The sequence below is a fragment of the Passer domesticus genome, chromosome Z (genome assembly GCF_036417665.1).
Source record: "Passer domesticus isolate bPasDom1 chromosome Z, bPasDom1.hap1, whole genome shotgun sequence".
Classification (NCBI taxonomy): Eukaryota; Metazoa; Chordata; class Aves; order Passeriformes; family Passeridae; genus Passer; species Passer domesticus.
In genome coordinates, this window is record NC_087512.1 from 20,392,127 (window position 1) to 20,408,504 (window position 16,378).

Sequence of the window (16,378 nt, forward strand, 5' to 3'; positions counted from 1 at the left end):
GACATAGTAGAAATGTGATCAAAAGAGACTTCAAGGCACTGGGACAGTTTTTGAGGGAAGCAGAACTTCATGTTATTCTTATTTCTGGTCCTCCAGCTGCAGGTGACAGCATAGACAGAAAACAGGTGGACTCAGTCTATTAATAAATGACCTTTCCCCACCAACATTTGTTGATCTTTGATAATGGGATAGCCTACACGGCACCAGACTTGCTGAGTTCAGAAAGGATTCACCTGTCTCAAAAGGGAAAAATCATCTTTTGCCAAGATTTGTTTCTATGGTGCTAAATGAGATATGATGGGAGAGGTGGATATTATCAGGTTTAACAGCGATAAGGCATGGGATGACAGGCCATCCATTCATACTAGTGAACCAGTGACAGCAAGAGATGCCTCGAGTCTGTAGAGGTTACACAGGTCCAGAGGAACACACATGAAGCACAGCACCAACGAATTCCAGACACTCCAGACAGAAAGTCATAAAGGACTCAGCTTGGGATTCCCCTGGTGGAACTAGAGACTTGTACTTGGCTGCAGGGCTCTGATCTTATTGGCATCACAGAAACTCATGGAGTGTTGGAATGGAAAGATATGAGCTCTTCAGGAGGGATAGGCAGGGGAGGTGAGAAGGTGGTGATGCCCTCTATGATCAAGCACTCAAGAGTGCTTGGAACTCCAGCTGGGGATAGATGATGAGCTGAATGAGAGTTTATGGGTCAGGATTGAAGGGAGAGCAGGGACAAGTGACTCAATAGTAGGTCTCTGAGGCTGCCTGAACAGAAGGAACAAGCTGATGAGATCTTCTACAAATAGAGAAGAGTGGCCTCAAATTCACATATCCTGGTTCTCTTGGGGAACTTCAACCATGTCAACATCTATTGGAGGGACAACACACCCGGGCATAGACAATCAAGAGGGTTCTTGGAACAAGTTGATAACAACTTCTTCTGCCAAGTGATAGAAGAGCCAATGAAGAGAGGTGTTGGGCTGGACCTTTTTGTAACCAGCCAGGAAGGGCTGGTGGGGAATATGAAGCTCAAACCCAGCCTGGACTGCAGTGACCATGAAGTGTGGAGTTTGAGATCCTTAGGGCAGTGAGGAGGGCTCCATTATCCTGGAATCCAAGGAGAGCAAACTTTGGTCTCTTCAAGGGCCTCCTGATAGAGTGCCATGGGATAGTGTCCTGGAAGAAAGAGGAACCCAAGAGAGCTGGATGATATTCAAGCTGGATGATTTTCTCCTCCAGGCTCAGAAACAATGCATCCCTATGAAGAAGAAACCAGGGAAGAGGTCCAGGAAGCTTGCATGGATGAACAGGGAGCTCCTGGACAAACAGGAGGCTGATAGAAGGGACAGGGATGAATACAGAAAAATAGCCCAAATATCAGGAAGATTGTTAGGATAGCTAAAGCACTGGCAGAAGTAAACCTGGCCAAGGATATCAAGAGTAACAAAAAAGATTCCTTGGGTATATCAATGATAAAAGAAAGACTAGGGAAAATGTGTTCCTTTCAGGAAGGATATAGGAACCTGGGTACACAGGACAGGCAGAATGCCAAGGTAGTTCATGATATTTTTCCTCAATGTTTTACCAGCGAGTGTTCCAGCCACACTGCTCTAGTTGCAGAAGTTGAAAGCAGGGATTGGGAGAATGAAGAACGTCTAAGGAAACTGCAAGTAAACAAGTGAGAGGAGATACATCTGTGGATCCTGAGGGAGCTGGCTACGCCGCTCTCTGTCATACTTAAGTCATGGCAGCTTGGTGAAGTTCCCATTGACAGGAAAATGGGAAACATAACCCCCATTTTTGAAAGGGGAGATAAGGAAGACCCAGGGAACTATAGGCCAGCCAGTCTCACCTCAGTGCTTGGCAGGATCTAGGAGCAGATCTTTCTGGGAACTACACTAAAGCACATGGGAGATAATGAGGTGACTGCTGACAGCCAACATGATTCAATTGAGGGCAAATCATGCCCGACAAAATTGGCTTTTTGTGATGGGGTTATAGCAGTAGTGGATGAGAGAAGTGCAACAAATGTCATCTACCTGGACTTGAGAAAGCACTTGACACTGTTCTGCATAACATCATTGCCTTTAAACTAGAGAAACACAGATTTTGATAGATGGATAAAATGAAAAATTGGGTGGATGGTCACAGAAAAAGAGCTGCAGTCAACAGCTGTCCAAGTGGAGACCAGTGACATGTATCATTCCCCAGGGGTCAGTATTGGGACCAGCTCTTTCCAACATCTTTGCCAGAAATTTGGACAGTGGGATAAAGTTCAACCTCAGCAAATTGCCGAAGACAGCAAGGCTGTGAGATGCAGTTAACACACTGAAAGGAAGGGATCCCATCCAAAGGTACCTTGACAGGCTTGAGAGGTGAGACTGTGCAAACCTCATAAAGTTTAACAAAGGCAAGCATAAGATCCTGCACCTGAGTCAGGGCAGTCCCAAGCACAAATACAGACTGGGCAGAGAATGGGCTGAGACTAAGCCTGGCAGCATATATTTGGTGTTTGAAGATGAAAAGCTCAGTATGAGTCAACAATGTGCACTTGCAGCCCAGGAAGCCAACTGCATCCTGGGCTGCATCAAAAACAGTGTGGCCAGCAGGTCAAGGGAGGGGATTTTCCCCCTCTGTTCTGCTCTGGTGAGACCCCACCCAGAATGCTGTGTCCAGCTCTGGGGTCCCCCACAAAAGAAAGACACGAACCTGTAGGAATCACTGAAGAGGAGAGCAACTGAGGTGATCATATGGCTGGAGTACATTCCCTGTGTGAGACTGAGAAACCTGGGGTTTTCCAGAGGAGGAAGAGAAGGCTTCAGGGAGACCTCTGTAGCACCTTCCAGTATTTAAACAGGGCTTGCAGAAAGGCTGGAGAACAGCATGTAGGGATAGGACACAGGAAAAGCTGAAGGAGGGTGGGATTGGATTAGAGTAGATATCAGGAAGAAATTCTTAGCCATAAATATGTTGAGGTACTGGAACAGGCTGTCCAGAAAGGTAGCAGACTCCCTATCCTTGGAGGTGCTCAAGACTGAGCTGAATGGGGCTCTAAGTAACCTGATCTCATGAAAGGTTCCCAGCCCATGCCAGGTGTTTTGGAGCTAGTTGATGTTAAGGATTCTTCCAGCACAAAACATTTTATGATCCTATGATACAGGGAAAAATGGGCTTTTGACCTTTGCCACTGCTGATAATTCAACAAAATTCCAGTATCTGAATTGCCTGCTGAAGTTATACTTTATTTCTCTAAAGAATCCCATCTGGGGTGATTCAGACTTCTCTTCTAAATGGCCTTCTATGGTGCAACATAATCCTTTTTGACACTGACATGCTAAATTAAGGAACGGTCATCACAAGGTAGAGGTCATGTAAAGATGTAATCTAATAAGTGGAAACACAATAACTCAAACATCCAGGAAAACCTGGTTTAATATGGAATTGATTTGATATTAAAGACTTAGATTATTCTGAATCTGAAATAGAATATTCTCAAATAATAAACATGTTGAATATTGAAATTATCTGTATGCTGAAAAGCCTTCATTTTCCCAATTGCGTTCCTAATTTAATTTACTTTGGTGATCTCTCATTCCCCTCAAAAGCCATGCTGACTACCAAAATTTTATTTCTTTTGGCAATTAACGAAAGTTAATTCCATTATAACTGAGGTTGAATATAATTATTTTTAAATTAATTACTTATTTTTCCAAGTGGGAAAAATAATTACCAGTGGTAAAGTAATAACATTATGCTTGTAAAGATACCAAAACCATTTTTTTCTAATTCATTGATTCACAACTATACAGGAGCCTTTTATTCACTGCCATTGGGTAGTGTCTAATAATACTTAAGATAATTCTTGTAGCATCATGCCACTGGTCTGCCACGTCTTCTGTTTAAGGTTAAGGAAAGTCTATCTACATCAGATAGAGATGTCCTGTGATGATCTCCTCCTGCTCAAGCCCAGCTCTGCCACAGTTCCTTCCTCCTTAGGTGACTCATTTGCCCTTAGGCTCTGAATGTTGCTGGCTCAAAGATGAAATGGAGCCCCAGCAACAATTCTGTGAGATATACTTGCCCCAGATTAAAGAAATAGCTGCTTTGAAAGGCTAAATCAGAGATAAAACCTCAGCTGATGTTTTAGTTCAATACTGGCAAAAAGGGAGATTCCTTATAATTTAGCTAGCAGACTTGGTAAACCATGTGCTCAGCTGGCACTAAGACTCAGCCATGTCCCTATTTATGCCTCCATTTCACTCAATTCCCTGTTCTGACAACACAGGATTGCTAACAGAGTAGGGCACTGCCTTCTTCCTTGCCCAGGACCAGAACTGAACAGTCTCCCTCTGAGTCTTCCTAGGCTACAGCAGCAGAAAGTCCCAATGCCTTTGCTTCCTGACTTCCTCATCCAGTCACTGGACTGCCTAAACCTTCAGAAGTTTACCAAGACTTGTCACAACCTCCAGGTGACATAGGTGTAACGAAGCAAGCAGACTTTTAAAAGCAATAATTTTGAGAAACATCTCAGCTTTGCTCCCATTCATTTGCGGCAGGTTCTTTTATTGACATGAGTCTGACAATCAAATGTGCAACAGAGAAAGCAAACAGCTGTTGAGCACATTTAGAGAAGGAAGGGAGCAGGGAGGAGAAATGATGGCAGAGACAGGAACCATCTTAATTGCAGAGTGAGCCAAAAATGCATGAAACCTATGAAATTAAGAAAATTGCCCACAGCAGAGTGAGCATCATGGGGAAAAGGGACTGATGCCTCATGAGCAATTGATAGCAATGGACTGAGAGATAAGACTGAACCAAAAGGAAAGGGTCGATTATGTGCAAGAAAAGTTGCAGATGATAATTCTCAGCTAATAATTTATGTAAAGTTTTGCATTCCTCATTTGGGGATAAGAATGATTTTCCTTAACACAGGAAAAAGGAAATTAACTCTACAGAATTTTGTATGAGCTTCATCCCTCAGTAAAACTGAAGCTTGCTTGTGCACTCCTACTCTTGTTGTTTTCTAAGTGCTCTATGAGCTGTCATACATTTAAATGCAGTATTTTATCCTGTTAAAAGCAACAGATCCCCAGTCTCGTAGGAAGAATCTGAGAATGCTGGCAGCAGTGATGTGGCACACATTACTAAAAATTCAGGAAGTTTGGGCAGAGCTTAGAAAAGGGCCTAAAAGACTTCCTCCCTGGAGAGCAGGAGGGGACAGACAACAACACAGATAAAATTTAGAACTTAAGAAATGTGTAAAGGAATTCAAGTTAACAAGCATGAAAGAGCAGGAAGGAGAATGATATTAAAATAACCAATTTCCACAAGTACAGATGAAGTGTCAGTACTTTACATTTGGTTTCCAATCTATTTGTGACAAAGTTTAACTTTGAACATTTTAAAATATGATACTGGTGCCAGCTTAGACAACACATCAGCCTGACATCTCTATGTTTGTTTTTATCTATATCATGTTTCAGTAACTCAGTCTCTGGGGTGCTATTCCTGATTACCTCCAAATTGTTATAATCTGAAAAGGTTATTGAACTGTACCCTGCATGTAACAGCAGAAGCTATACTTCACTGAGTATTCTGAGGCTTAATGAGTGTTCTTAATGAGCTCTCAAAGATCAAAACAAAGTAACTACCTCATCAGCACACAGGAAAAGTGAAATTAAAGTAGGGAATCAGTACGCATGTGAGTGATTGTTCATATGCATTAATTTCATCTGCCGTTTCCCTACATGTTCCTTACAGTTCTATAATGAAGCAATTTCAAACCAGATATTTAAGGCAACATCTGCAGCTACATTTTAAAACTTCCAATTTAAACTACCGTTTAAAATTCTAAAGAACCATGTCCATAATTTCCAATTTCAATTAAATATAAAATGTATTTATAGAGACAATTATTACTCCTACCATTACACTATGGCAAATTGAATCATCTGCTAGATATGCTTCAGTTGATCAAAAGAATTAGAGTCAATCACTTGGAAATAAGGAGTGAGAGACCCGTAGGCCTGGCAGTCCAGCTTAGCAATATTATGCTAATTTTGCATAATTTTCTTCTGGAAAGAAAAACTGTTAATTTTGTTCTGGAATTTTTAAATGTGACAACTACTATAAAACATTGTATGTAAGGGTTTCTTTTTCTTTCAGAACCTTGTGTCCGTAGTAGATCTGCTCTCAGTTCCATATTTACTTATTGACTGTTGATTTTTTCCCCTGCATTTCCTGTTGCATACTTCCACCAAGAGACTTCAATATCAAGAACCACCATACTTTTCCAAACGGGATACTATCATGCCTCAGTTTCCTTCCTTATTTAGAATGCACTTTAAATCTTCAGCTGAAGACAGCAAATTTCGTTACAAAATTCTCTTACAAATCACAAATTAATTCCACCCTTTTCTTTTGAGCATGCAGCTAAACCTTTACCTGCATTGGAACCAGAATGGCTTAACAGCCATTCTTGACTTTCTTCTGTTCTTTATCAAAATGCTCTAAGACTGCTGCCAACCTAGTTTGTAAACTTCTGGCTGTGTTTGCTGCTGCACAGAAAATTTCTTGGTTATCCATGTGGCCTGTGGTTTTGCTTGTCTGACACAGATGCTTGGTTGCTTTGCACAGAGGACACCCCACCTGGGTCCTTGTAAGTCTTAGTCCAGACTGAGTAAAACTGTTGGCAGCACATCACACAACCGTATCAAAAAATGAACCTGAAGTGAAAAATACATTTTCTAAAACAACCAGGAGTGCAGACCTGAGGAGAATGTAGTAACAGATGAAAACAACTTCCATCCAGAGGCCTAAGAAGCATGAGCTATTACTGAGGCTTTTTTTTAGGTACTAACTAAACTAGTCAAAAATTTTCAAGGTGGTATTTCATCAAGGAAAACTGACTATGTGGAAATTTATTCACTTCAAAGTAAGTTTGCTTCAGAAAGACATTTTCAGAGCTAAAATACACTTTTATATAGCTGAAAAATTGCTTTGACCTTTTTAGAAAAGGAACATTTTTATCTGCCATTCAACAGAACTCATATTGTTATAGTTTTAGAGAACATAGAATTATCATTAAAACAGAAACAAAACATCTCATGTCACCTGAAAGGAGTTTCCAGAGTTTGTTTCACTGAGAACACTGAAACATATTGTTTTCATTAGATTTGGTGACAGACATGACCTTTTTCTAACTGTGGATTTTGAAGATAAAAACCAAGATCCCACATAGTTCAAGTCTTTATTGTGCCAAAATATACTGATGAGGGAAGCTGCAAATATTATAACCAATACCAGTACTCCAAGCATTAAGGATCCCCTCTTGCTTTCCAGAGGATGCAGAAAGAAACAGACATTTAACACTGCTTCATCAAGCCATGGCATATATTAGAAGAAAGATCCTAAGTACATGCTACTCACCTGCACTCATTGCCACGCAGGGGTAGCCACAGGTCAGACTGCAGACAGTAAAGTAACTCTGGCTCAGAATTTATGAAACAACTATGGTTCACATTAACTACTGAAGCAAAATGCTGTGCCATTTGCTTACCCATATTGTTTTTCTTTCTTTTACATTTTTCTTACAGGATCTCACTTCTGCAATATTTAAGGTTTCTGGAAAATAATGGTTAACTGAGTCTATAAAAAAATGTGATTTAATGTGACAGTTCACAGTAATTTCTACGTATTTGTTTTCAAGACTTTGTTTTGCCAGAAACATTCCTGGAATTTAAGAGACAAGGATGCTAGCCTATGCATACCTACTCCAAATAAGGAAATTTAGTGACAGAGAGAGAAAGACTTTTAGTGCACAAAGAGCCTTGGCCTGAAATAAAATGTAAGTTATATCTTGGTGAAATCCATTCTTCTCTATTTTGCTGGTAGGAAGAAAATAGGCATATCAAGGGAATGGAAAATTCCCAAAAATACAGTAAAGTATCCAGCTAACAAAAATATCTTTTAAAGGTGAAAACTGTAAGAAAATCAGGAAGGTATAGATGCAAGTGATTCTTGGCAAGCAGGAGCTTTAATTCCCAGCAAAGCCAAAAGGAAGCTAGTACCCTAGAAAGGGCCAAAGCAATAAGGACAAAGCAACTAGGAAAAATCAGGGTGGAAAAAAGAGAACTTGCAAAAAAGCCCATGGAGCCAAATCCCCAGGACCACGTGAACATTCAGAGGTAACCGTGACCAGAAATGGCCAGGAGATTATTCCTTGTATTGGTCACATCCTGTAGCCAAACTGAGCTTGTGTACATTGTTACAAGGCAATACTCCAAACAGCCTTAATAATAACTGCACTTATTCCAGCAACACTAAACAGAGCCATACTGGACTTCTATACCCACACAAACTAGTGCCTCTATTTGTCCTGTACTTTCTGAAGAAGAGGGCATTTACTTTACAAATGCACCTTGCTACTTGCTTCCTTTCATCTGTTCTCAAAGAATAAAAAGAATACTAATGCAGAGTGGGGGAGATGGGAAAAATCTCTGGAAGGTTTGAGTGATGTTCAATATTTATGGCCAAGCAGATTGCAGTATCGCAGTATTTGTTGCTTATGGACTCTTGTAAACACTTCTGGTTTGATTACACAGCCTTTGTTTCTGAATGCTTTTTCGACTCCTAGGCAGCTAGATGATCGCTTTTCTTTCTACATCAGATTGGAAGAATGATGGGCATCTGAACAACACAAGGCAGTAAAAGATGCTCAGTGTTAAAGTTGTCCTAAGATAGAGGCTGTGCCAGCAGCTTTGACAACAGATAGCTGCTGCACATGCTTACACATGTCAACGTGCTCCAGTGTTTCAGAGGCTCTCAAAGGGATCAGCTCCTCTCCTGCTAGGGTGGAACACATGGAGCACATTCTGTAATGGAACACATTAAGCACATGATTAAACTCTGGAGAACTACAGCTTGCTTTCCATGTCCATCATGGGTCTACTTTCATCACAGAAAAGAAAGGAAACTGCCCTTCTTGTCTGTTCTGAAGTAAGACAGCAGCTGACATTTTTACCCAGAAAAGAAATAAACAGTAAAAACCAATCCTTAGAAGAGAGGACTGCAAGTCAGGATGATACTGACCACTGAAGTGTGGGAATATAGTGATGGGAATGTTGCACTCCCAGAACTGCACAGCGAGGGCAAAGGAGGAAGTTGAACAGCTGCTTTGCTTTGAGACATATATTTATCTAGTTTGTCAAACTTTGCAGCTCCTTACTACCCTGTAGACCCTGAGGGGGTGGATGGAAGAATGTCATGACCAGCTTCAAGAAACTCATAACCTTTCTGAGAGACAGACAATGATGTTCTGAGAAATGGTCTTCATCTCTGCTGAACTCTGACTAATGGGACAAGAGCTAATATCAGCTCATGCAAAGGGGTCAAACAATACAGATCCAGGCAAAATTTACCCAACAACTAGTGGAGAAAAAGCTCAGAAAGAACTGTTACAAAATGAAACTGCAATTCTGTCATTGAGAAGGAGAGCAAAAAGCCTTTTTTCCAGCCCCTTTAGAAAACCAAATTTAATACCTGCAGCTCTAACTGCAGAACTCTGCACTAGGCCACTCTAAAGCAAGAGAACTCTGGATCTGAAAGCCACAAAACCACAACCAAATTAAAGCAGGAACTTTCATTATTGCATTCCTACACATCTAGGGAATGTCATTTCATATATATCATCCAAATTAAAGCACAATCTTGTTTTTGTTCAGCAAAATTGGGTGGTGTTACACCAATAACAAATGTGTGCATAGTGATACTTTTAAGTGTTACTACTAAACATTAGCTTTTGAGAAGAAACTGTTTAAATTAAAAAAAAAGGAGCTTATTCAAACTCTTAAATGGACAGTGTGAGAGACCATAATTTAAAATGATGCTTCAATGTCTTTATGTACACATGTATATAATCAAGGTTTGTACTATTTTAAAATGAACTAACATGTTTACTTTTAAAAATCTTGTTCCAACTAAGCAACTTTCTTAGGACATTTCCTTTTACATACACTTCTAAATAAAGCAGTCCTCTGCCCTGCATCTCCATTGATTCTTATCAGATGCCTGAAAATGGCATATACAGTATGCACTGGACTTTCCAGGCAAAAAGTACAAAATCCCTAATTATGACATGTCTTAAATCATAAGGACCCAAACTGCTCTTAGGAGAAGAGGAAAAGTAAATAAGCATCAGATAATATCAGACTGACAAAGTATCTGAAATCTGTTTGTGTCCCATTTTACAGTGAATAAAGGATTCTACTGACACAAGAAATAATGACATAAGAGGATAAACTTCTTAGTATCTAAGATTAGAAATGCTGATTTCTTCTTTTCTACATCTTACATTGCACCAAAAGGTTGTATTTGTTCTAATTTATTTCATTTAAACACCGTGGTCCCCCTGTGAGCATCAAGTTTTTGTCAGACATTTATCTCTACCATTGAATTTCAATGTGGACAATCACCTTTACTCCACCTTAACCATGTGTCTATCTCCCACAGAGCAGTAGGGAACCTTCTGGGTGCAACACCAGTTTCATGCCCTACAGTACCTGTGACAAATTGAGGACCTTCACTCTTGGTACAGACAAAAGGGGAGAAAACAGTCTGAGCTCTAATGCCATATGGTGTTCCTGCTTATTTCCCAAGTACTGGCCTTAGATGCCCATACAATAACACAGAGGGACCCAAATACTTCCACTGTACAGCCTCAAAAGGCTTGAAATATACAATCTATGATTATTATATAAATTAAAGGGTTTTTTAGTAACTCAGGCAAATATTTTAACTATGATGTGCCTCAATTTGGTTAATTTAGGACTAATAAAATATGTGTAGGGACAGGATACCTAATGAAGATTGTTTTCAAATCATAAAACAAGCTTAATTTAAGGAAACCTTAAAAGTGAACAATCTTAGTTTGTTGATTATGTCATTTATTGTAGAGCTCTTCCATTCAGAAAAACATACTATTTCTTTAATTAAATTTTTACTCTAAATAGTGGTTTAATTTTCTACTGAAATATAAGATTATGCTTTATTTGAAGATACGTTCTACCAATTTTGAGATTTGTCATACTTGGCCATAAACAGCTTGAACATATTCTCTGAAAAATGCCAATTTTAAGTTCCTTTGAGGAAAAACAGAAGATTGGCTGTAATTTTTCCAGCCTCCTGCAGTAAATCATCTTGTTATTGGTATTTGCACTCCATTTTGTGTGAAGGGTAGCACATGAAAGTAAATAAATATTTCCAAATTTTCTCTGCAGGATGCCAAGTTTACTTGAACTATTCTTATTCATGTCTGATACATTAAAAAGTCAGTGAGCAATGCTAGCTAAGCCAGACACACTTGAAGATGAATTATTAATAAATTTCAGGGATTTTCCTATGAAAGATGCATAACAAAAACTTTGAACTGTCAAGAAGAGAAATATCTTCAATTTAAGGGCACTTTTCCTATTTAGCTTCTTGCATGTCTTTTCCCAACATACATAACGACTGTCATAATAAAAACATATTTAAAATTTAGCTAGGTACTTACTTGTGTAAATACACAACTAATAAGTTTTTCAAAAGAAACAGGAGCATAAATTCTCTTTGTAGTTTTAATCTTCAGTTACCTTGAAGTGTATAGAAGTCGGCCTAAAATTTTCTTGTGTGGATCTCTATGTTTAGACATTCGAAATCATCCTTCAGTACTTAGCTAAAGCCAAGTTTAGAAAACTTGCCCCATTAAGAAAATAAATCAGCATGAAACATTAGTGTACTTGAGCAACTTTATACACCAGGCTCTCTTGTTTAACCCTAAATGGCACCATCCTGGCAGGCATGCCCACTCATAATAAAATGTCCTGGATGAAGCGTAGCTAAACTAAGAAAGGCAGTCAGAGAACACAGACTTTGCAACTGCAAGTTTCCGCCACTCAAACCTCCTTATTCTCATTTTTGGTCAACAAAATCCACAGCTATGTTTTAGTGAAAATGTCACCTTTCTTTGAAAGTGTCAAAACTGGCAACTGAGTCATCTTTACTAGCTTATGAGTCATATTTGATTTCTACCTTGCAATTAATTTGAGACAATTTTTGTTTTCATTCCCTGCTTCCTTTAATTTACTCATACTGAAAGTCAAAAAAAAGAATAAAAAAAGTTTTAAAAATTTTTTTTTTTATTTTAGAGGCATATTTAAAGGCGTTGTTGCCTCTCAATGCATGCTGCTTGATGTCTGAATTGCATTTGCAGGACCTTTTTGCATTTTGGAAAGGCATACTCAGTTTCTTACTTACTGATTCCTTGTTTTCTGAAAGTTTTTTCCATGTAATCAGCTACTGCTCACAGGTTAAAAATTCCTGATTTTTTGTACTGTATCTTTCATCTTCTCAAATACTCTCACTTAGTTCAAATGTACTGTTCTGGATATTTTCCACACTGTTTTACACTGCTTTTGCAAGATTTATTTGGGCCATTACTGACATGTCCTCATGGATCTCTCTGCAGCACTACCTTGATTTCTCACTTTTGGCTATTTACCACAATTACTTGGACACAATTTTAAAGGACAGCATCAGAAGAAGCCCTGCACACATATCTATAACATGTTTACACTATATATTAAAAACAAATTCCTGTATGTGTGTGTACTTACACTACTCACTCTCTTCTCAGACCGAGCCTATTGCCCACCTTCCTGGACTCACTGTCATTTTCACTGCATTTTACAGAAGCCCAAAACCCTCATTCAGTTCTCAGTCAACAGAAGAACCACCTTGAAATCCTCATTTCCAATTTAAATATGTTTCTTTCATTTTCCGTATTGTAGCATTAGATCTTTATCCCTGGTGCACTTTGTACAGTTTCCACCCCTCTCTTCAGGTTGTCATATAGGAGCTGTCTTCAAGGCCAGGTTGCAGGATGAAAATAGAAAATTTACCAAGGAAGTATTTCAGACACGTTGTTTCTAAGAATATATTATCCAAGTAAGTCTAAGTAAGTCTAAATATGTAGGCAGTTCTTGTAAAGAAGGGAAAAATAAGAATGATTCTGTCAAACAACTTGAGTGTTTTTCCTTCTCACTGCATTATAGTAGAAGGTAATAGTGGAAAAAAAATAATTGATCCTGAGAGCATTTGAATTACTTCGGAAGCTACTTCTTAAGTGAGGTGATCACACATAGATTAATAAATGTCTAGAATTCCCAGATAGTACAGTGCATGGCTTTAGCAGATGACTCCACTCAACCCCAGCCAATACATTTATCAGTGCCTGTGAGGCTTGGAACCCTCTATTTGCCCAGCAGCAAAACCTATATCTGACAATTCTGACGGCAAACCCTCAAAAGAGGTATTCACCATCCCCTCTGAGCCCTAAGTTTAGCTCATTTAAATGCTATAAAATTTTCTCACAAATAATGTTACTTTTGTTGTACTGATTAGCACCAAGTAATCTGTAAAAACAGGAACATTCTTCTCTAACAAATTTCTCCCAAGCCAACAATTCCTTCATTTTTCAGAAATATCCCACTAATAGAAAAAGGACAATATGCTCTGCTTCTTTCTCTCAGGCATATCTGTTTTACCCAATGGATCAGGGAGATGAAGCCTCATCTGGACCCTGGAGAGAAGGAGAAAATTCTGACTCACATTCCTTATTGAAACTGACAAGAATAAAATGGCAAAAACCTCCAATAGAATACAGCCAGGATCAACAGTGTTGCCTATAGCAAAAAATATTTAAGATACATTTTTATATACATATATATATATTTTTTTTTTAATTTTTTTAAATATAACACTGAGAATCAGCTCAAAAAAACACTCCATATATAAACTGAAAATTAATTTCTGCCTCCATGGAATCTGTCATCCAAAGGCAAACACTTCCACAATTCTCAGTTCTGCTAGATCCTGGTTTCATTTCTACAGGTGCTTTTGTTGCTAAGTAAATGCCAGCTAAGATAGTTTCACACTTCAAGAGGACTCACAGGAAGCTGTAAGAGTTGCACTTGCAACACAATATTACACAGCTCTTTATTGTATCCTGCAGGTTGTGACCCTTCAAAGAATTTAATAAATATAGTTTGAGGCCTACTGCTGGCACAGATCAAAGAAACATACTTTCCTAAATATTTAAAGGGGAAGGCTGGAAGGGGTTATGAAAGAAGAGGAAGAACTAATGATTCAAATTATAATCACAGCCTGAAACATTACTGCTTCTTAATAGTGTTATCCTAGTCACATTATTCAGCAAATGTACTTCATTACTCCAGTCCTATCAAATATCTTTATTAGGTAATGGGGACTAAATTTAATTTCCTATTTGACACTTTACAAAAACTTTAAACATCTTTGAAATGATAATTTGAAAACATTTGACCAAAAAAATGCAAGGAAATACTCAAAAGACTCCCCTAATGAGTCAATAAGATGGACTGGTTGAGCTCCAGGGAATGGACTACCCACATAGGAGGAAAAGCTGAGGGAATGGTCAGCCAGTGTGACACAGTGACAAGAGAAGGGGCAAGGGATAAGAACTGAAATACAGATGGCTGCCTCTGAATGTTAGGCACAAGTTGCCCAGAGAATCTGTGAAGTTTCCTTCCTTGCACATACTTGGAAAGGCTCTGTTCATGGTCCTGGGTAACTGGCTCTAGGTGGCCCTGCCTGAGCAGGTGAGCACAAGGTGAACTCTACAGAACCTTTCGAGACTCAGTCATTCTCTCTGTTCTGTGGGGTTTCCCAGTGGACATCATAGTGAGCCCTTCTCTCATGACAGCCCTCAGAGAAGCTGAGTCAAGGCTTTTCCTTGCACCAAGGAAGTCGGCAGGATTCCCCACATGCACAACCCCACTGCCCCAATGCCAGGCCCTTGTGTTCACAGTCTCACCACGGAATCTGACCTGAGGTAAACCATCCCCACCAGGCCACAAAAAGAGGACAAGGTCTTCTGAAGCGGGGTCTTTCCAGCTTTTTAGTATCTGCTGTCCTCACCTGAACCCGGTGTCATCTCTGGGAATTGTCAGCCATGGCACTGCCCTCTCTACTCTTACTCTTACTGTGGTTTTTAGTCCAGAGCCCTGGCAGGCACACAAAAGCAAGGATATGGTCCTGTGGTCCTACACTAGGAGTGCTGCATTTGAAGAAAACATTGGCTGGGTAGGGCTGTGGTTCCTCACGGTGGCTATCCCAAAACTGTGGGCATCAGTGGCACCTCTGGCCTGCTCTGCTTTCCCTAACCCCTCATGCAGCTACCTTGTGGTATCCAAGTCATGCTGACTCTCCAGGGTGTGGAATGATAGAGGCAGTGGAGACAGCCCTTAGGGCTGGCTGATGACTTTTCAGCCTGCAAGGATGCCCTTGGGAGGCCCTTACCTCCCATCTCACACTGCCCTCATAGACTTTCTTTGCATTTTTGCCTCTGATGCGAGGAAAGTTCAGGCAGTCACTTTGCATCTTTTGGCAGGACATGGTGGGGGTGACGAGGAGGCTCAGGGGCAGAGCAGCTCTGTTGCCAAAGCCAGTACCAACAAGGGGCAGCAGGCACACTATAAGGGTGGCTGTTCACTAGCACAGATGGCCCAGAGATTGTGAACACTATTCTGCTAGGGGAGCACCAGCCCAAATACATCTAAGCACAAAAACAATCCTACTTATTATTGGGATAGCAGTACAGCAAGCTCTCTGAGACATTTTGGCAGTGAGAGAAGTGGCCTAACAAAAGAAAACATCCTGCAAACTTTATGGCAAAATTCAGCTGAAGCACAGACAGTGCCAAAATATTTATGGATTAACTCATAAACTTTAGAAGAGATTACCTGATGATATGAGACATCCTTGAAGGGCATTGATTTCCTCCCAACTATTGAGTTCTTTTCATGACAAAGACATCTAAAAAGATCATGATGCTCAGTCTTTCATTTGATTTTCTATTTTACACTATAGCAGATTCTAAGTGCCTGTAACTTTTAAGGTAAACACATAAAAAAATACTCTATTTACATTACCTGTTACTGTACAAGAGATTTATCCCATGCGTTTCTACCTCTAGATCCCCATTCCATTGCATTGACAAAGAGGGAGACAAAGGGCACATTGAGATTAACCTGTAAGTTAGAAATGCCAACATCTGTGCAATACACAAACATTCAGTAAAGGAAGAAGAACACAAGTAAAGAACAAACTAGGACAGGCGGTGCTTACACTCCACCATAAGTAAATATCCAAGTATTTACTGCTCCATTCTTCTCAATTTGTCAATGTGTATTTTTACTACAGAAATACATATAAAGACCCGAAGGCCTTTTATCTTTTTTCAACAAATAGCAACTCTGCTCCTTCCACAAGTTCATGCCTTAATGAAAATAACCTT

The 16,378-nt window shown here is 39.6% G+C and overlaps 1 protein-coding gene across 3 annotated transcripts in view; it reads right to left on the bottom strand.

Annotated features, from left to right (window-relative positions):
* The window catches only part of PDE4D (phosphodiesterase 4D), a 509,895-nt gene extending 494,652 nt beyond the window's left edge, over positions 1-15,243 (bottom strand). The window contains exon 1 of one of the 3 annotated variants that reach the window (XM_064405626.1): positions 15,001-15,243. The gene's annotated coding sequence lies outside the window, so the exon portion shown is untranslated. Of the gene's footprint in view, positions 1-365; positions 510-15,000 lie in introns of those variants that run through there. The other 2 variants (XM_064405625.1, XM_064405624.1) reach the window with 2 other exon arrangements.
* Positions 15,244-16,378: the final 1,135 nt, after the last annotated feature.